General features: G+C 43.7%; 1 protein-coding gene across 1 annotated transcript in view; it reads left to right on the top strand.

The window, feature by feature from the left end:
• Positions 1 to 4,377: 4,377 nt before the first annotated feature.
• The window catches only part of LOC124677138 (IAA-amino acid hydrolase ILR1-like 8), a 28,779-nt gene continuing 11,960 nt past the window's right edge, over positions 4,378 to 21,196 (top strand). Inside the window, exons 1-2 of the mRNA XM_047213140.1 lie at positions 4,378 to 4,580; positions 16,208 to 16,232. The gene's annotated coding sequence lies outside the window, so the exon portion shown is untranslated. The remainder of the gene's footprint in view (positions 4,581 to 16,207; positions 16,233 to 21,196) is intronic.

Raw genomic sequence — 21,196 nt, forward strand, 5'->3', positions numbered from 1 at the left:
AGAGACTGCGTTGAAGAATTGATCCGGCGGGTCTTGAGATTGACGAAGTCACCACGGGCGCCTCGGCTGTCGACGGGAACGTCGCCTCCCACTGAAGAATATTCCGCCTTTATGAGACACCAAAGTGTCAAATCTGGAATTTGAACTCTGGTGGGCTGGGGGTGCCACTGCCCTCCTAACCATCCAACCACGGGTTGGTTCTCTGTTTTTGGTAATTAATGACAATCCCTATGGACTAATGTTTGCATTGAGTTATATTTGTAGGAGTTGTCCATAGGCAATTCTTGAACCATATGTTGGCTTCAAGGTTGCAATAAGAAGAAATTGATGAAGGATATCAAGTATCAAGAGTTGTCCATAGGCAATTCTTGAACCATATGTTGGCTTCAAGGTTGCAATAAGAAGAAATTGATGAAGGATATCAAGTATCAAGTATGTCTTGAAGATGAAGATGAAGTGAGCCCTCAAAGTTAACTTCAATACATCAACATGATGAAGAATGAAGAAATGAAGTGCAAGTTCAAGATGAGCCATCTCTAATAGATCATTTGCTTGAAGCTTGCCATCCATATGGTGATCATGGATATGTGAATATGTGCCGAAGAAGAAGCTCTCCCATGGTGGATTATGGGGGAGCAATCCACAAGACTTCATCAAGCAAGCACAATGAAGAAAGGCGTTCCATCTTGTTGTGATCAAGATCGTCTTCATCGAGCTCAAGAGGAACGCGCAAGGTTAAGGTTTGCTCTTGATAGGGTTTCTTTCTTACCGGTCTCATGGTGTAGTTGGAGACCGGTTTATAGTTTAGTTGCCGTTCTATCAAGAGGGCTCTCGAGTGAGTAACTCGATCGCATCGTTCGGAGAGAGCTCAAACCTTTGCATCCTTGCATCATATTTCTTGGTTGTTATTTGGATCTTATCCATGTGGTGATTTAGAGCTTGTGGTTATTTCCATAGCAAGCTCTAGTTCATCAGCAGTTCCGCATGAATCACTTCTTGCGTTTTCGATATTGGAGTTTTTCTCGGTTTCTCGTATTGAGAGGTTTCACTCTAAAATACATAGAAAAACCTACACCACTTGTTCTTAAGCTTTTCACTCTTTGTGGGGTAGCTCTTGTCATCTTCTTTACAACAAAATTGGTTTCACCTAAATCCGAGTTTCCTAACTCAAGTTGTTGCATTTTCCATATTGAAGGTTTTACCGGTTTGCTGTTTATAGATAGGTAAAACCTTTATCCATTTGTTTCTATCCTACCTTACTGGACTATGATGGTTTCCTTTATAGCTTGCGTCATTGTAACACCTTTATAGCTTGCGTCATTGTAACAAAATAGGATTTGAGTTTGGTGGTGAATTCAATGGATCAACACCTTTATAGCTTGCGTCATTGTAACGATAAAACTAGACGATACCCCGCGCGTTGCGGCGGGTCCTTTTAGAAAAAGTAGTTGGACAATATGAATGTTGAAAGATCATATAGATAAGATAGCATAACCTGATAGGTTATAGAAATAGTGCTCAACTATGTATATAGTGTGGTCAACATAATAAGTTAGCAAACTATATAGAAATAAGACTTGATTTAGAGAAATGTATTTGATTTATACCGCTGGTACATTGTAGATAACATGCTGAAATTAGTTGAAAGCAACAAAAGGACATATAGGACTACCTAAAGATGCACTGGTGACATATTTATTTATTTATTTTACTGCGAAGTCATGTGTCCTTAGTTTAGTGCATCACCTTCTCATTCATTCTGTAGATAGTCTCATCTCAACGAACGTTCAAATATTCTGAAAGGGAACCACAATAGATATTACTGAGTTATTTAAGAAAATTACATAGAAGAACGAACATCGTGAATATTAAGTGACCAGGCCAATAATTGCAACTTGTCCAAGTTGGACAAATAATCAATAGATCTACGAAGCAATCGGTACCTGATAGAAGCTATATGCACCTGAAACTGAAACTGAGCAACACAGTGACTATTAGAAGCAATGCATAGCTAAACACCGCTGAAGACGAACAAAACTGATCTCTTTTCTATATTACATGAACATGACAGTACTTAATTGAATTTGATTGACACATTACCATCACCACAGGATCATTGCAGAAAGAGCAAATTAATGAATCAATTGCAATAAATCAAATTAAGAGGTTCTCCTGATTATACAACCCAAGTCGATTTTTGAGCTAGTACAAAATCTCATGTCGAAAATCTTAACAGTCTCGGCACTTCTGAATGAGCTCACAAAGGGTTGGGGTTTGGCATCCAAGCACAGTGCGAGCTGGTATCAGCCTGCAGGTACATCGACGGCTGGCAGGATGTGAAAAACAGAGATGTTAGACGAATTCTGATTTGGATCAAGCAAACAGAAACAAAAAAAATCAGAAATAGCCACAGATCGAAGCGTGTGAGACAACAAAGGACCAAGAAATATGGCCGCTTTGTCATCTAAGTTGTCAAGCGCCTGAAGGATGCAAGAAGTAATATTCATGTCAAAAAAGATGGGAGGGAGTGGATCGCCTGTGCCAACAGTACGAGCTATACAGGACGCCGGCCGGCCGGCCGGCCTGCCAGACGCGAACCCATACTGGAGAGATTTGAGACGGACGCATGTTGTTTAAATAGGAAAAACTGCCTAAACTTTTCATATGCTTTCATTAATTTCCGTTTCTCTTAGTGATTATTGTTGGGAGAGGAAACGACCGTGTCACTGCGGAGAGGAAGGGTTCGATGGTTGTACTGCTTTATGATATTGTGCGGCATAACAACAGAGACAATAATGCACCGATTCTTTGGATTCATGACCAGGCAACGTGAGGGCAAATAAGGGCATGACGTGGATGAATAAGAGGAGATAGAAGATAATGCTATAAACATAATTTATTTATGATGCGGTGGATGACATGGTGAATGATGGTGTAAGGCTTGTATGACTTGGCAAGTTAGGATTGGTCAATGATGTCTGATGATGTGGATAGGCTGCATGTGAAGAGAAATGGGATCACCTATTAAGAATAGAAAGATATGGAGGATCCTATATAAACTTTGGCATCACTTTTTCATAAATTATTCTTTGACTTCGCTGTATAAAAATGCCCGCAACAAATGATTGACAACTCTAATTATTATTTGAGAAACGGCTGTCACATCAGTACAATGGTAAAGCTGACTATATACATTAACAAAGCATCACACTTGGAGAACTCCTAGTTTGATGCAGGTAGAAGAGCTGTACCTAACTGTGTATACAGCACGTAAGCAGCCTTCTGAATGGATGAAAAATTCCCAAGAAAATAGAACTATTTCTAACGCATGCAGAGAGAATACGCGTCAGATCAGAATTCGGAGTCAGAGAGCCCTGCTGACTATTGGATGCATAATTTAAGCGAAAGCGCCACAACAAACAACAAACAAAGTGAGCGCATGCGTGCAATGCTAGCTGCCAAGCAATACATTAAGGAAAAACTGTTGGTATCTGTCCGCCAAAATAATAATGCCAGTATAACTGGAAAGAGATAGAGACTAGTGACCAATGATCTGAAGAACTGCCCTTGGGAGTACCTAGCCAATTCGTCATGAATGATGCATACTTTATCTGTTTATAAAATTACATAAACGAGAATAGAGCATTCCTTGGAGCAAACGACGAAGAAATACTATAAAGAGGTCCACTCTTCTCATTTATAAGTATACGAGCTTTGAGTGGATCTTCCTAAACACGAGATATCCTTGAGGAGCTGATTTGTGTACACCCTTGGTCTCATAAAAGATATCTTAACTTTATGTAAATTTAGGTGTATCTAAACACAATTAGACACATTTCATGCTGGAATTTGGGGCATTTGGCCTTTGGCCCATGGCCCATTATCAAATTCTGAAACTCACATGGCCAATTCCAATAATCAGTGGCAGCACTAGTGGGAGCTAAAGTTTAGTCCCACATTGCTAGTTGGGAGAGAGTTGGAGTGGTATATAAGGTGGGCTGTTCTAGTCCTAGTAAGTGAGTGAGAAGAGAGAGAGCCCTCGCGCACTCCTCCTCCTCCGCCGTCCGCCTCGCCACGCCTCGTCACGACGCGCCGCGGGAATCTCGCCGAGCCGAGCTTATCTTTTTGCTGTTTGGGAAATTAATTGTGTAATCAATTTCGAGTCATTAACGGACGCGTTACTCAGCCGTTTTGCCTTCCGGTTTTTCTGGATCGTGGCTGTGCCGACTTGGACGTGGGTTGCGCCCCACGACCTTCCCGAACCGCACTATATAAGCGCGGAATCCAACCCTAGTCTGTACCAGACGCATACGCGACTACCTGTTTCCAGTTCATTGCGCCGCCGCCTTCGACTTCCTCATCCCGTCCGTCGGCGTGCACCGACTGCCGGGACAGTAGGCCTCCGGAACCCTGCCTCTCGTGAACCTATACGGGTGAGGGGCAATTAGGTTTTTGGGGAGCGCTCCGGCGCGACTACTGGCATCACGACGTCGTCATCGGACGACGAGTTCCTCCACACCGACAACTTCTTCCCGGACCTCAGCGACTTCTTCGGCAACCTCAACATGGGCGACAACGACGCTACTGCGATATGTGATCTTGTCGTTTCTCTTTCGGTCTGTTAGAGTTTCTACTACTGGTTTTTGTGGTAGATGCGATCAGTTTATCTTGTTTAGATGTGATCTGTTCATCTACCTTACTAGTCTGCATGATTAGTTTATTTGTTATTTTCGTAGTCATGATTTATCATTTACTTGTACGGATTATTTCATATGAATATTTGCTTATATTTCCAACAATCCAAAAACCTGATTTTAGGCAAATCAATTCAAGCAGCGTTGCTGCCGCTACTCAACCTCCCCTCTTTGATGGTATGCATTACAAGAGGTGGCGCACAAAGGCAGTTCTATGGTTTACAAACCTAGGCTGTTTTAGCGCCACGGATGCTAGACTCGAGGGGCCTCTCTCTGCAGAGGAGCAGGAAAAGTTTGAGAAGGTCGACGCCATGTTTAAGACGGCCTTGTTCAGCATTCTTGGGGACAACATTGTTGACCCGTACATGGCTTTCGACCATGGTAAAGATGCGTGGGATGCGCTCGAGGCCAAATTTGGGGTCTCGGACGCTGCACTGAGCCGTATGTCATGGAGCAATACTATGACTACGGGATGGCTGATGAGCGCTCCGTGGTTGAGCGGGCTCATGAGATTCGATCCCTTGCCAAAGAACTCGAGCAGTTTAAGTGTACCTTACCGGACAAATTTGTGGCCGGTGGCATTATTGCCAAGCTTCCTCCTTCATGGAGGAACTTTGCTACTTCTCTGAAACATAAGAGACAAGAGTTTTCTGTTTCGGATCTCATTGGCTCGCTTCATGTGGAAGAGAAGGAGAGAGCAAAGGACACACGCGCTCGTAGTTTTGAGGGAGGTTCTAGTGCCAATGTGGTACAAAATAAGAACTTCCAATCTCACAAGTCTAAGAATAAGAACAATGGAAAATGCAAGTTTGACGAGAAGAACAAAGCCTCTAAGTCAACCAACTTCAAGAGGAAGACTCCTTATAAGAAGAAAGGGAATTTCCATGTTTGTGGCTCTCCTGGACATTGGGCTCCTGATTGGCCAGAACGCCATGATCGGTGTGGGAACAGCGACAAGTCCGCAAATGTTGTTATTGGCGTTGATACTGAGATGAAGGACGTTGGGTACGGTATTTCTCCTCTTGTCCTTTCGGTATGTAATTCTCTCGATTGGTGGATAGACACCGGAGCCAATACACATGTATGTTCTGATGTCTCTATGTTTTCTTCTTATCAGGTCGCAAGGACTTGCTCCGTGCTGATGGGAAATGGCTCACGTGCTTCTGTTCGTGGTGTTGGTACGGTGGATCTGAAGTTTACTTCAGGAAAGTCCATCCGGCTGAAGAATGTGCAGCACGTTCCATCAATTAATAAGAATCTCGTTAGCGGATCGCTTTTATGTCGAGATGGTTTTAAGTTGGTTTTTGAATCCAATAAAGTTGTAATTTCCAAGTGTGGACAATTTGTTTGAAAAGGTTATGTGTGCGGAGGCTTGTTCCGCTTATCTCTGTCAGACTTGTGTACTCAAATTATTAATCATGTTTGCAATGATACTGAGTCCGATATTTGGCATTCAGGACTTTGTCATATTAATTTTGGGTGCATGACACGGCTAGCGAATATGAATATAATTCCGAAATATGCTATTGTCAAGAAATCCAAGTGCCAAGTATGTGTGCAAGTTATGCAACCACGTAAGTCTCACAGGACTGCGGAGGCAAGAGACTTGGCACCATTGGAGCTTATACATTCGGATCTTTGTGAAATGAGTGGTGAATTGACAAAAGGAGGGAAAAGATACTTCATGACTTTAATTGATGACTCTACTCGATATTGTTATGTGTACCTCCTGAAATCTAAAGATGAAGCTCTTAATCACTTCAAAATCTTTAAAGATGAAGCAGAAAACCAACTTGATCGAAAGATCAAGCGGCTAAGGTCTGATCGTGGTGGAGAGTATTTTTCCAACGAGTTTGATTCTTTCGGTGTGGAACATGGTATTATCCATGAGAGGACGCCTCCCTACTCACCTCAGACAAATGGGGTGGCCGAAAGAAAGAACCATACTCTAACTGATTTGGTTAACGCCATGTTAGATACATCGGGTCTATCCAAGGCATGGTGGGGGGAGGCGATATTGACTGCATGTCATGTCCTAAACCGTGTCCCCACAAAGAACAAAACCATTACGCCGTTTGAGGAATGGGAAAGGAAAAGGTTGAAACTCTCTTACCTACGAACTTGGGGCTGTATGGCGAAAGTAAATGTGCCAATACCCAAGAAGCGCAAGCTTGGACCAAAAACCGTGGATTGTGTTCTTCTGGGATATGCATTTCATAGCATTGAAGGAGATATGCCCTAGAGGCAATAATAAAGTGGTTATTATTTATATCTTTATGTTTATGATAAATGTTTATATATCATGCTAGAATTGTATTAACAGAAACATTAGTACATGTGTGATATGTAGACAACAAGAAGTCCCTAGTATGCCTCTTAAACTAGCTTGTTGATTAATGGATGATTAGTTTCATAATCATGAACATTGGATGTTATTAATAACAAGGTTATATCATTATATGAATGATGTAATGGACACACCCAATTAAGCGTAGCATAAGATCTCGTCATTAAGTTATTTGCTATAAGCTTTCGATTCATAGTTACCTAGTCCTTATAACCATGAGATCATGTAAATCACTTATCACAGGAAAGGTACTTTGATTACACCAAACACCACTTGCGTAAATGGGTGGCTATAAAGGTGGGATTAAGTATCAGGAAAGTATGAGTTGAGGCATATGGATCAATAGTGGGATTTGTCCATCCCGATGACGGATAGATATACTCCGGGCCCTCTCGGTGGAATGTCGTCTAATGTCTTGCAAGCATATGAATGAGTTCATAAGAGACCACATACCACGGTACGAGTAAAGAGTACTTGTCGGGAGACGAGGTTGAACAAGGTATAGAGTGATACCGAAGATCAAACCTCGGACAAGTAAAATATCGCGAGACAAAGGGAATTGGTAATGTATGTGAATGGTTCATTCGATCACTAAAGTCATCGTTGAATATGTGGGAGCCATTATGGATCTCCGGATCCCGCTATTGGTTATTGGTCGGAGTGAGTACTCAACCATGTCCGCATAGTTCTCGAGCACGTAGGGTGACACACTTAAAGTTGGATGTTGAAATGGTAGTTCTTGAATATGGAATGAAGTTGGAATATTTGTTCGGAGTCCCGGATGTGATCCCGGACATCACGAGGAGTTCGGAATGGTCCGGAGAATAAGATTCATATATAGGATGTCATTTTATGTGAATAAAATGTCGCGGAAGGTTCTATGGAAGGTTCTAGAAGGTTCTAGAAAAGTCCGGAAGAAACCACCAAGGAAGGTGGAGTCCACAAGGGACTCCACCTCCATGGCCGGCCAGCCCTAGTGGGGGTGGAGTCCCAAGTGGACTCCACCATAGGGAGCTGGCCACCCCACATGGGAGGTGGGAATCCCACCTTTGGGTGGGAGTCCTAGTTGGGCTAGGTTTGCCCCCTCCTATGGAAGGTTTTGGTTTCGGGTCTTATTCGAAGACTTGGACACCAACACTTGGGATCCACCTATATAATGAGGGGCCAAGGGAGGGGCCGGCCACCCCAAGACCACAAGCTGGCCGCCCCCATAGAGTGGCCGGCCACCCCCTCCCAAACCCTAGCTTTGCTCCTCCACTTCATATTGCCCGGTTTGCTTAGCGAAGCTCCGCCGGACTTCTACACCGCCACCAGACACCACGCCGTCGTGCTTGTCGGATTCAAGAGGAGCTACTACTTCCGCTGCCCGCTGGAGACGGGAGGTGGACGTCGTCTTCATCAACAGCCGAACGTGTGACCGAGTACGGAGGTGCTTGCCCGTTCGTGGCGCCGGAACCGATCGTGATCAAGATCTTCTACGCGCTTTTGCAAGCGGCAAGTGAACGTCTACCGCAGCAACAAGAGCCTCATCTTGTAGGCTTTGGAATCTCTTCAAGGGTGAGACTCGATACCCCCTCGTTGCTACCGTCTTCTAGATTGCATCTTGGCTTGGATTGCGTGTTCGCGGTAGGAAAATTTTTGTTTTCTATGCAACGTTATCCTACGAGTGGTATCGAGCCGTGTCTATGCATAGATGGTTGCACGAGTAGAACACAATGGTTTGTGGGCGTTGATGCTCTTGTTATCTTTAGTTGAGTACTTTGCATCTTTATGGCATAGTGGGATGAAGCGGCTCGGACTAACTTTACATGACCGCGTTCATGAGACTTGTTCCTCGTTCGACATGCAACTTGTATTGCATAAGAGGCTTTGCGGGTGTCTGTCTCTCCTACTATAGTAAAGATTCAATTTACTCTTCTATTGACAACATTAGTATCAACGTTGTGGTTCATGTTCGTAGGTAGATTAGATCTATATCGAAAAACCCTAAACCACGTAAAATATGCAAACCAAATTAGAGAGCGTCTAACTTGTTTTTGCGGGGTTTGGTGATGTGATATGGCCATAATGTGATGATGAATATGTATGAGATGATCATTATTGTATTGTGGCAACCGGCGGGAGCCTTATGGTTGTCTTTAAATTTCATGTTGAGTAGTATTTCAAAGTAGTTGTAATAGTTGCTACATGGAGGACAATCTTGAAGACGGCGCCATTGACCTTGGTGCTTCGCCGACGATGATGGAGATCATGCCCGAAGATGATGGAGATCATGTCCGTGCTTTGGAGATGAAGATCAAAGGCGCAAAGACAAAAGGGCCATATCATATCACATATGAGCTGCATGTGATGTTAATCCTTTTATGCATCTTATTTTGCTTAGATCGCGACGGTAGCATTATAAGATGATCCCTCACTAAAATCTCAAGATAATAAAGTGTTCATCCTTAGTAGCACCGTTATCAAGTCTTGTCGTTTCGAAGCATCTCGTGATGATCGGGTGTGATAGATTCAATAAGTACATACAACGGGTGCAAGACAGTTTTGCACATGCAGATACTAAGGTGGCCTTGACGAGCCTAGCATGTACAGACATGGTCTCGGAACACATGATACCGAAAGGTAGAGCATGAATCATATGGTTGATATGATGAACACTTTGAGTGTTTGCCAATGAAATCACACCTTTTCTCGTGATGATCGGGTTTAGGTGCGGTGGATTTGGTTCGTGTGATCACTAAGACAATGCGAGGGATATTGTTTTGAGTGGGAGTTCATCTAGATTTTTAATTATGTAGAATTAAAATTTGAACTCAATTTGTCATAAACTTAGTCTAAACTATTGCAAATATATGTTGTAGAGATGGCGTCCCCAATCAATTTTAACCAGTTCCTAGAGAAAGAAAAGCTTAAGAGCAACGGTAGCAACTTCACCGACTGGTTCCGTCATGTGAGGATCTTCCTCTCTGGCGGAAATCTGCAATATGTGCTTGATGCACCGCTAGGTGACCCTCCTGCAGAAACTGAAACCGATGAAGTAAAAGCTGTTTACGCGACTCGGAAAACTCGGTACTCTCAAGTTCAGTGTGCCATCTTATGCGTGCGGAATCCGATCTTCAAAAACGTTTTGAGCACCACGATCCTCATGAGTTGATGAAAGAGTTGAAGACTATTTTTGAGACTCATGCGGTCGTGGAATGCTATGAAGCATCGAAACAATTTTTCAGTTGTATGATGGAAGAAGGCAGCTCCGTTAGTGAGCACATGCTCGCCATGACCGGGCATGCGAAGAAACTCGATGACTTGGGAATAGTGATTCCTAATAGGCTAGGGATTAATCGTGTCCTTCAATCACTCGCCACCAAGTTACAAGAACTTTGTGATGAACTACAATATGCGGAACATGAACAAGGAGTTACTCGAACTCTTTGGCATGCTAAAAGCTGGTTGAGATTGAGATCAAGAAAGAGCACCAAGTGTTGATGGTCAACAAGACCACCAGTTTCAAGAAACAGGGCAAGTCTAAGGGAAAATTCAAGAAGGGTGGCAAGAAAGCTGCCACGCCTCCTGTGAAACCTAAGAACGGCCCTAAGCCTGATGCTGAGTGCTATTACTGCAAGGAGAAGGGACACTGGAAGCGTAATTGCTCCAAGTATCTGGCTGATCTGAAGAGCGGCCTTGTCAAGAAGAAGAAAGAAGGTATATATGATATACATGTTATAGATGTTCATTTCACTGGTTCTCGTTCTAGTACACGGGTATTTGATGCTGGTTCGGTTGCTCATATTTGTAACTCGAAACGAGAACTAAAGAATAAACGACAACTGCTGAAGGATGAAGTGACGATGCGCGTTGGAAACGGATCCAAGGTCAATGTGATCGCGATCGGCACACTTCCTCTACATCTACCTTCGGGATTAGTTTTAAGCCTAAATAATTGTTATTTTGTACCTGCGTTGAGCATGAACATTATATCTGGATCTTGTTTAATGCAAGACGGTTATTCATTCAAGTCCGAGAATAATGGTTGTTCTATTTTTATGAATAATATCTTTTATGGTCGAGCACCACAAAAGAATGGCTTATTTCTGTTAGATCTCGATAGTAGTGATACGCATATACATAACATTGATGCTAAGCGAATTAAATTGAATGATAATTCTATTTATATGTGGCACTGTCGTCTTGGTCATATTGGAGTGAAACGCATGAAGAAACTCCATACTGATGGATTACTAGAATCACTTGACTTTGAGTCACTTGATAGATGCGAAGCATGTCGATGGGAAAAATGACTAAGACTCCATTTTCTGGTATGATGGAGCGAGCTACTTGACTTATTGGAAATCATACATACCGATGTGTGCGGACCAATGAGCGTAGCATCGCGCGGTGGTTATCGTTATGTTCTAACCTTCACGGATGATCTGAGTAGATATGGGTATATCTATTTCATGAAACATAAATCCGAAACTTTCGAGAAGTTTAAGGAATTCCAAAGTGAAGTAGAAAATCAACGTAACAAGACTATTAAATTTCTACGATCTGATAGCGGAGGTGAATATCTCGAGTTATGAGTTTGGCATGCATTTAAAGAAATGCGGAATACTTTCACAATTGACACCACCGGGAACACCACAACGAAACGGTGTGTCCGAACGTCGTAATCGAACTCTCTTAGATATGGTTCGTTCTATGATGTCTCTTACGATTTGCCGTTATCTTTTTGGAGTTATGCATTAGAGACAGCCGCATTCACTTTAAATAGAGCACCATCAAAATCCGTAGAAACGACACAGTATGAATTATGGTTTAATAAGAAACCTAAGTCAGTCGTTCTGAAAGTTTGGGGTTGCGAAGCCTATGTAAAAAGTTACAACCGGACAAGCTAGAACCCAAAGCGGAGAAATGCGTCTTCATAGGATACCCTAAGGAAACTATAGGGTACACTTTCTATCACGAGATCCGAAGGCAAAATCTTTGTTGCTAAGAACGGAACCTTTCTTGAGAAAGAATTTCTCACTAAAGAAGTGACTGGAAGAAAAGTAGAACTCGATGAGATTGATGAATCTATACTCGTTGATCGGAGTAGCGCGATGCACGGAAGTTGTACATGTACCGCCTACACCGGCAACGAGAGGAAGCAAATGATAATGATCATGAAACTTCGAGCGAGGAAACTATCGAACCTCATGGATCGACAAGGGAACGTACCACTCTCGATTGGTTTGATCCTTGTCTAAATGTCATGATTGTGGATAACAATGATGAGGACACTGCGACGTATGAAGAAGCGATGATGAGCCCAGATTCCAACAAATGGCAAGAAGCCATGAAATCCGAAATGGGATCCATGTATGATAACAAAGTATGGACTTTGGTAGACTTACACGAGAGCGAAAGGTCTGTCGAGAATAAATGGATCTTCAAGAGAAAAACAGATGCTGATGGTAATATTATCTGTCTATAAAGCTCGACTTGTCGCAAAGGGTTTCAGACAAATTCAAGGAGTTGACTACGATGAGACTTTCTCACCGGTAGCGAAGCTAAAATCTGTGAGGATTTTGTTAGCAATAGCTGCATTTTTCGATTATGAGATTTGGCAGATGGATGTCAAAACGGCGTTCCTTAATGGAGACATTGAGGAAGAGTTGTATATGGTACAACCCAAAGGTTTTGTCGATCCTAAAAATGCTTGACAAAGTATGCAAACTTCAGCGTTCAATCTATGGGCTGAAGCAAGCATCAAGAAGTTGGAACCGACGCTTTGATAAGGTGATCAAAGACTTCGGGTTTATACGGTGTCATGGAGAGGCCCGTATTTACAAGAAAGTGAGTGGGAGCTACGTAGCATTCCTGATATTATATGTAGATGACATATTATTGATCGGGAATGATATAGAACTATTAAGCGATGTTAAGGGTTATTTGAATAATAGTTTTTCAATGAAAGACCTTGGTGAAGCATCATATATATTAGGCATCAAGATTTATAGAGATAGATCAAGACGCCTAATAGGGCTATCCACGAGTACATATCCGGACAAGATTCTAAAGAAATTTAGAATGGACGAAAGTAAGAAAGGGTTCTTACCTATGTTACCGAGGCAAGGTATTGAGTAAGACTCAAGGACCGGCTACGGCGAGAAGAAAGAGAAAGGATGAATAATATCCCCTATGCCTCGGCGATAGGATCTATCATGTATGCCATGCTATGTACTAGACCGGATATAGCACATGCTTGTTAGTTTGACTATGCAGATATCAAAGTGATCCGGGAATGGAACACTTGGACGGCGATCAAGAATATCTCGAAGTACTTGAAAAGAACTAAGGATATGTTTCTTTGTTATGGAGGTGACCAAGAGCTCGTTGTAAACGGTTACACCGATGCAAGTTGGAACACCGATCACGATGACTCTAAGTCACAATGCGGGTACGTGTTTATATTGAATGGTGCTTTGCGATAGGCTGGGCAAGCTCGAAGCGGTGCACGGTGGCGAAGTCTTCAACGGAATCGGAGTACATAGCGGCCCGGAGGCTTCATCGAAGCGGTATGGATGAAGAGGTTCATTGTAGAGCTCGGTGTGGTTCCTAGTGCATTGGACCCATTAATCATTTACTTGTGATAACATGGGTGCCATCGCCAATGCACAAGAACCAAGGTCACACAAGAGGCTGAAGCATATCAAGCTGCGTTACCACTCGATTCGCGAGTACATCGAAGATGGAGAAGTAAAGATTTGCAAAGTACACAGCGATCTGAATGTAGCGAGATCCGTTGACTAAAGCTCTCCCTAGGGCAAAGCATGACCAACACCGGAATGCCATGGGTGTTAGGTATATTACTATGTAATCTAGATTATTGACTCTAGTGCAAGTGGGAGGCTGAAGGAGATATGCCCTAGAGGCAATAATAAAGTGGTTATTATTTATATCTTTATGTTTATGATAAATGTTTATATATCATGCTAGAATTGTATTAGCAGAAACATTAGTACATGTGTGATATGTAGACAACAAGAAGTCCCTAGTATGCCTCTTAAACTAGCTTGTTGATTAATGGATGATTAGTTTCATAATCATGAACATTGGATGTTATTAATAACAAGGTTATATCATTATATGAATGATGTAATGGACACACCCAATTAAGCGTAGCATAAGATCTCGTCATTAAGTTATTTGCTATAAGCTTTCGATTCATAGTTACCTAGTCCTTATAACCATGAGATCATGTAAATCACTTATACAGGAAAGGTACTTTGATTACACCAAACACCACTTGCGTAAATGGGTGGCTATAAAGGTGGGATTAAGTATCCAGGAAAGTATGAGTTGAGGCATATGGATCAATAGTGGGATTTGTCCATCCCGATGACGGATAGATATACTCTGGGCCCTCTCGGTGGAATGTCGTCTAATGTCTTGCAAGCATATGAATGAGTTCATAAGAGACCACATACCACGATACGAGTAAAGAGTACTTGTCAGGAGACGAGGTTGAACAAGGTATAGAGTGATACCGAAGATCAAACCTCGGACAAGTAAAATATCGCGAGACAAAGGGAATTGGTAATGTATGTGAATGGTTCATTCGATCACTAAAGTCATCGTTGAATATGTGGGAGCCATTATGGATCTCCGGATCCCGCTATTGGTTATTGGTCGGAGTGAGTACTCAACCATGTCCGCATAGTTCTCGAGCCGTAGGGTGACACACTTAAAGTTGGATGTTGAAATGGTAGTTCTTGAATATGGAATGAAGTTGGAATATTTGTTCGGAGTCCCGGATGTGATCCCGGACATCACGAGGAGTTCGGAATGGTCCGGAGAATAAGATTCATATATAGGATGTCATTTTATGTGAATAAAATGTCGCGGAAGGTTCTATGGAAGGTTCTAGAAGGTTCTAGAAAAGTCCGGAAGAAACCACCAAGGAAGGTGGAGTCCACAAGGGACTCCACCTCCATGGCCGGCCAGCCCTAGTGGGGGTGGAGTCCCAAGTGGACTCCACCATAGGGGGCCGGCCACCCCACATGGGAGGTGGGAATCCCACCTTTGGGTGGGAGTCCTAGTTGGGCTAGGTTTGCCCCCTCCTATGGAAGGTTTTGGTTTCGGGTCTTATTCGAAGACTTGGACACCAACACTTGGGATCCACCTATATAATGAGGGGCCAAGGGAGGGGGCCGGCCACCCCAAGACCACAAGCTGGCCGCCCCCATAGAGTGGCCGGCCACCCCTCCCAAACCCTAGCTTTGCTCCTCCACTTCATATTGCCCGGTTTGCTTAGCGAAGCTCCGCCGGACTTCTACACCGCCACCGACACCACGCCGTCGTGCTGTCGGATTCAAGAGGAGCTACTACTTCCGCTGCCCGCTGGAACGGGAGGTGGACGTCGTCTTCATCAACAACCGAACGTGTGACCGAGTACGGAGGTGCTTGCCCGTTCGTGGCGCCGGAACCGATCGTGATCAAGATCTTCTACGCGCTTTTGCAAGCGGCAAGTGAACGTCTACCGCAGCAACAAGAGCCTCATCTTGTAGGCTTTGGAATCTCTTCAAGGGTGAGACTCGATACCCCCTCATTTCTACCGTCTTCTAGATTGCATCTTGGCTTGGATTGCGTGTTCGCGGTAGGAAAATTTTTGTTTTCTATGCAACGTTATCCTACAAGCATTGGCTACAGATTTTTGATAGTAAAATCTGAGGTATCCGACATGCATGTTGGTACAATTATGGAGTCGAATGATGCGACTTTCTTTGAGGACATCTTTCCTATGAAAGAAACGTCTAGCTCATCAATTCAGGAGATACCTAGTTCATCTACTCAGGAATTATTTCCTAAACCTACCATGGCTATAGAACACTTTGACAATCATGTAGAGGATGACAATGAAGCTCCCAAAAGGAGCAAGAGACAGAGGACTGCAAAGTCCTTTGGTCATGATTTTATTGTGTACCTCGTGGATGATACTCCCACTTCTATTTCAGAAGCATATGCATCTCAGGATGCTGACTGCTGGAAGGAAGGCGTCCGTAGCGAGATGGACTCCATCTTAGCTAATGGAACTTGGGAGGTTACTGATCGTCCTTATGGGTGCAAACATGTAGGATGCAAGTGGGTGTTCAAGAAAAAGCTTAGGCCCGATGGTACTATTGAAAAGTACAAGGCACGTCTTGTGGCCAAGGGTTATACCCAGAAAGAAGGTGAAGATTTCTTTGATACATACTCACCTGTTGCCGGATTGACCACCATTCGAGTGCTACTATCCTTGGCTGCCTCACATGGTCTTCTCGTTCATCAAATGGATGTTAAGACTGCTTTCCTAAATGGAGAGCTTGAAGAGGAAATTTATATGGAGCGGCTCGATGGATTTGTAGTAGATGGTCAAGAAGGAAAGGTGTGTAAATTGCTGAAATCTTTATATGGGCTTAAGCAAGCGCCTAAGCGAGTGGCATGAGAAGTTTGAAAGAACTTTAACCGCTGAAGGCTTTGTTGTAAACGAAGCTGACAAGTGTGTATACTATCGCCATGGTGGGGGCGAGGGAGTTATTCTTTGTCTCTATGTCGATGACATATTGATATTTGGGACCAACCTTACTATGATTAAGGAGGTCAAGGAGTTCCTATCTCGTTGTTTTGAGATGAAGGACTTGGGAGTAGCGGATGTGATCATAAACATTAAGCTGCTGAAGGATGAAAATGGGGGGATTACATTGCTTCAGTCCCACTATGTGGAAAAGATCCTAAGTCGCTTCGGGTATAGCGACTGCAAATCTTCTCCAATGCCTTATGATCCTAGTGTGATAATTCGTAAGAATAAAAGAATTGCTAGAGATCAATTGCGATACTCGCAAATCATTGGCTCGCTTATGTATTTAGCAAGCGCCACGAGGCCTGACATCTCCTTTGCTGTAAGTAAACTCAGTCGTTTTGTGTCTAGACCTGGAGATGTTCATTGGCATGATCTTGAGAGAGTTTTGCGCTATTTGAAAGGCACTGCGAGTTATGGCATTCACTATACTGGGTATCCAAGGGTACTTGAGGGTTATAGTGATGCAAATTGGATATCTGACGCTGATGAGACTAAGGCCACAAGTGGTTATTTGTTTACACTTGGATGTGGCGTTGTTTCCTGGAAGTCTTGCAAGCAGACCATCATTACGAGGTCAACTATGGAAGCAGAACTCACAACATTAGACACAGCCACTGTTGAAGCAGAGTGGCTTCGTGAGCTCTTGATGGACTTACCTGTGGTTGAGAAACCAATATCCGCTATTTCTATGAACTGTGATAATCAAACTGTGATAATCAAACTGTGATCATCAAAGTAAATAGTTCTAAGGATAATATGAAGTCATCAAGGCATGTGAAGAGGAGACTGAAAACTGTCAGGAAAATGAGAAACTCCGGAGTTATAGCGTTGGATTATATCCATACGTCTAGAAACCTGGCAGACCCCTTCACAAAGGGATTATCACGAAATGTGATAGAAAATGCATCGAGGGAGATGGGTATGAGACCCACAGTATGAGCTGTCCACGGTGGTAACCCACTCTATGTGATCGGAGATCCCGTGAATTAGAGCCGGGAGACAAGCTGTTGGTTAGCTGGGAGGAGAGTATATATCCCTATAGCAATTTTACCACTCCGTAAGATGCGATACTCTCCTAATGCGCATGGCGGGTTGATAATTATCTTAATGTGTTCTAAGTGGCTTATTTTAGCAAAGATGTTACCTGCAGAACATCTTTTGAAGAACACACCTATATGAGTCTGATTGTTAAACGTCGCAATCTATGAGAGTTGGGTGCTCTCTAGTAAACTCATGAAAGGCCCTGGAGTATGACGTATAAGCTCCAAACCGCGAGGAAGTCTCGCGGCGGCCTAGTATCGGTCTAGGCTTTGTATGAAGCTAGTGCGCAGAAAACTTGTACTTCAAGGCATAGTCCACTATCCAAGTTGCAATCTAGTGTAATATGAAGCTTTAAGTGGAAGTTCAACTTAACAGTCTCCACGACATACGGGTATATAAAACAATGTTCTGGAAACTTATTGATGAGATGTGCCAATTTGGGGCATTTGGCCTTTGGCCCATGGCCCATTATCAAATTCTGAAACTCACATGGCCCATTCCAATAATCAGTGGCAGCACTAGTGGGAGCTAAAGTTTAGTCCCACATTGCTAGTTGGGAGAGAGTTGGAGTGGTATATAAGGTGGGCTGTTCTAGTCCTAGTAAGTGAGTGAGAAGAGAGAGAGCCCTCGCGCACTCCTCCTCCTCCGCCGCCCGCCTCGCCTCGTCACGACACGACACGACACGACACGACACGACACGTCACGACGCGGGTTGCGGGAATCTCGCCGAGCCGAGCTTATCTTTTTTGCTGTTTGGGGAATTAATTGTGTAATCAATTTCGAGTCATTAACGGACGCGTTACTCAGCCGTTTTGCCTTCCGATTTTTTTGGATCGTGGCTGTGCCGACTCGGACGTGGGCTGCGCCCCACGACCTAGTCTGTACTAGACGCATACGCGACTACCTGTTTCCAGTTCATTGCGCCGCCGCCTTCGACTTCCTCATCCCGTCCGTCGGCGTGCACCGACTGCCGGGACAGTAGGCCTCCGGAACCCTGCCTCTCGTGAACCTGTACGGGTGAGGGGCAATCGGGTTTTGGGGAGCGCTCCGGCGCGACTGCGGCATCACGACGTCGTCATCGGACGACGAGTTCCTCCACACCGACAACTTCTTCCCGGACCTCGGCGACTTCTTCAACAACCTCAACATGGGCGACAACGACGGCTGCTGCGAAGTATGTGATCTTGTCGTTTCTCTTTCGGTTTACGTTAGAGTTTCTTCTTCTAGTTTGTGTGGTAGATGCGATCAGTTTATCTTGTTTAGATGTGATCTGTTCATCTACCTTACTAGTCTGCATGATTAGTTTATTTGTTATTTTCGTAGTCATGATTTATCATTTACTTGTACGGATTATTTCATATGAATATTTGCTTATATTTTCAACATTTCATGAGACGGTGGGGGTATGAAACACAGAATTATGTCTAAGCATCAAAACTCTAATTTGCAGTTCAAAAAATCAAAACTCTAGTTTGAACCAATTTTCACGTTGATTCCTATATATCTCGACAGGTTAGGCTGGATGCCAACTCAGATTAATATTTGCTAGCTGGGCCCTCACACCAGCTTTTATCTCGGCCATTTGGTCGAGTGCAATATTATGATTTTATTTTCAGACATGCAAACAAAATTTAGAACTGAAATTAGGCGATAGTGTAATTGTCAAATATTTTTTAAAAAATCATGGTCATTAGAGAGGCTAATTATAACTTAGTAGAATGCAAGGAGGATCCTACCAATATCGCGCTTCTAATTTAGTTTAGAGATTTTTGGTTTAAACTTTTGGTCTCAAATAGATAATCTGAAAATAGAAACATGTACCGTCAGATTAAATCACACTTGTCAGATCTCCAGCTCCGGCCCAACTTTGTCTAGTTGGCAAAAAAGCCCCTGAATTCTCGATGTAAATTTTTTGTCCTCTCACTCACCCAGCTTCCCCATTCTTACTTTAAATTCATTTTAAATATATTTATAAATGTCAAAATGTTCTTAAAAGAAGTGTTCATGTGTATATCTCCACATCCTACATGCTCAATTATACTTTTCCAGGAAAACCGATTTTGTGTGCGGCTTTCAGACATAAGAATTAATCATGTGACAAAAAAAGGCTTGTAACCTGACATTCTTTCTACACAAGGCACAGAGAGAGGCGTTTTTTCGCGAAACTTCATCGTGCGCACATGCAATATATCGAGATCATTAAATGGACGAGACCTTTTTCTAGGGTTTTTTAGAGTTTTGAAAGGAAAAAAAAATCTGGTTAAAGGAACCATTTGCTGCGGGGATCAAAAGTGAATTCCGCCTGCACTTTTTTTCTTTTGGTTGAAAGGAAGAAACATAAAAGTAACCACTCGCTTCTGTCCAGCATGAGATGGCAACGCGTACATTTCCAGCTCTGATCGAAACCTCGGTGTCATCGTCGATGAATGAAACAATTGGCACCCGAGGGATGGAGCAGCGGCGAAAAGGACAAAGCAGGCGCGATGTCCCCAAATGGCAGAGCTAGGATACCGTGATTTACAAAATCGTAGACAAACGTGTACTGTGATTTACAAAAACGTGTCCTAGGAGCTCCGTCGGAAGAGACAAGAAACTTGCAGCCCGGCGCAAAAGCGAAAGCAAAGGCGATATTTTCTCCTGTGGTTGGAATAGAGAAACAGAAAGGGCACACGAGGAGGAGGAGGGGTCACGTCGAAACGAGACTCACGCCGCGAGTACTCTTGTTTATTTGTCCACTTTTGGCGCAGCACGCCTAGCAGAGCTTCAAATCAAAGCAAAAGTTCACCGGCATCAATGGAAAAGGTTGTACCAATAGAGTACGAACGGACGGGACGATCTCCAGGTGGTACACGCCCAGCGGTGCGGCTACGTTCTGTACGTCCGGCGGCAGCCGGTGGACGGGGAGGTGGGTCGCCGGCCACCAGCGGGCAGCGGGCTGTGGGTCACTCCGCCCGTCGGTGGTTGGCTCCGACGGGGCACGCGGGACACGCTACACCGTGTCCACACGCCAAAGCCAACCATTGCCCTTGCCCCCGCACCGCATGTGGGGACCCCAGCCAGCCCATCGCGTCGGTCTAGACTCTCTGGCGTCTTGGCTCCACAGGAGATCTGAAAACAGATAATGTGAGGTCATATGGGATTATGGCGCCAAGTCAGCACAACAACCTGTAGCGTAACACCGATCAATCAATCAATTAGATAAAGGTGTAATCTGAACATCCAATCGATGAATCACGCCTCTGTGCTGCTGCAGCTGGCCGATGGGCCAACCCGCACCTGCTCACCGTACATAACGACACCAACCAGGGCCATGTTATCTGTGGCGCAGATATGATGTTGCTTTCCAGCATTTGGAAAAAGCGCATTTTATATTTTTAGAAAGAGCACGTGGTAAGCAATCTATAAGGTTATATCCAGCAGCCCATGGCATTTCGGACCCTAAAAATGTAGTTCGTGTCCGTTCACGACAGACCGCAGATACGAAAATGGTTATCGGTCCTCGATTATTCGTTTGCG

The sequence above is a fragment of the Lolium rigidum genome, chromosome 7 (assembly GCF_022539505.1).
Source record: "Lolium rigidum isolate FL_2022 chromosome 7, APGP_CSIRO_Lrig_0.1, whole genome shotgun sequence".
Classification (NCBI taxonomy): domain Eukaryota; kingdom Viridiplantae; phylum Streptophyta; class Magnoliopsida; order Poales; family Poaceae; genus Lolium; species Lolium rigidum.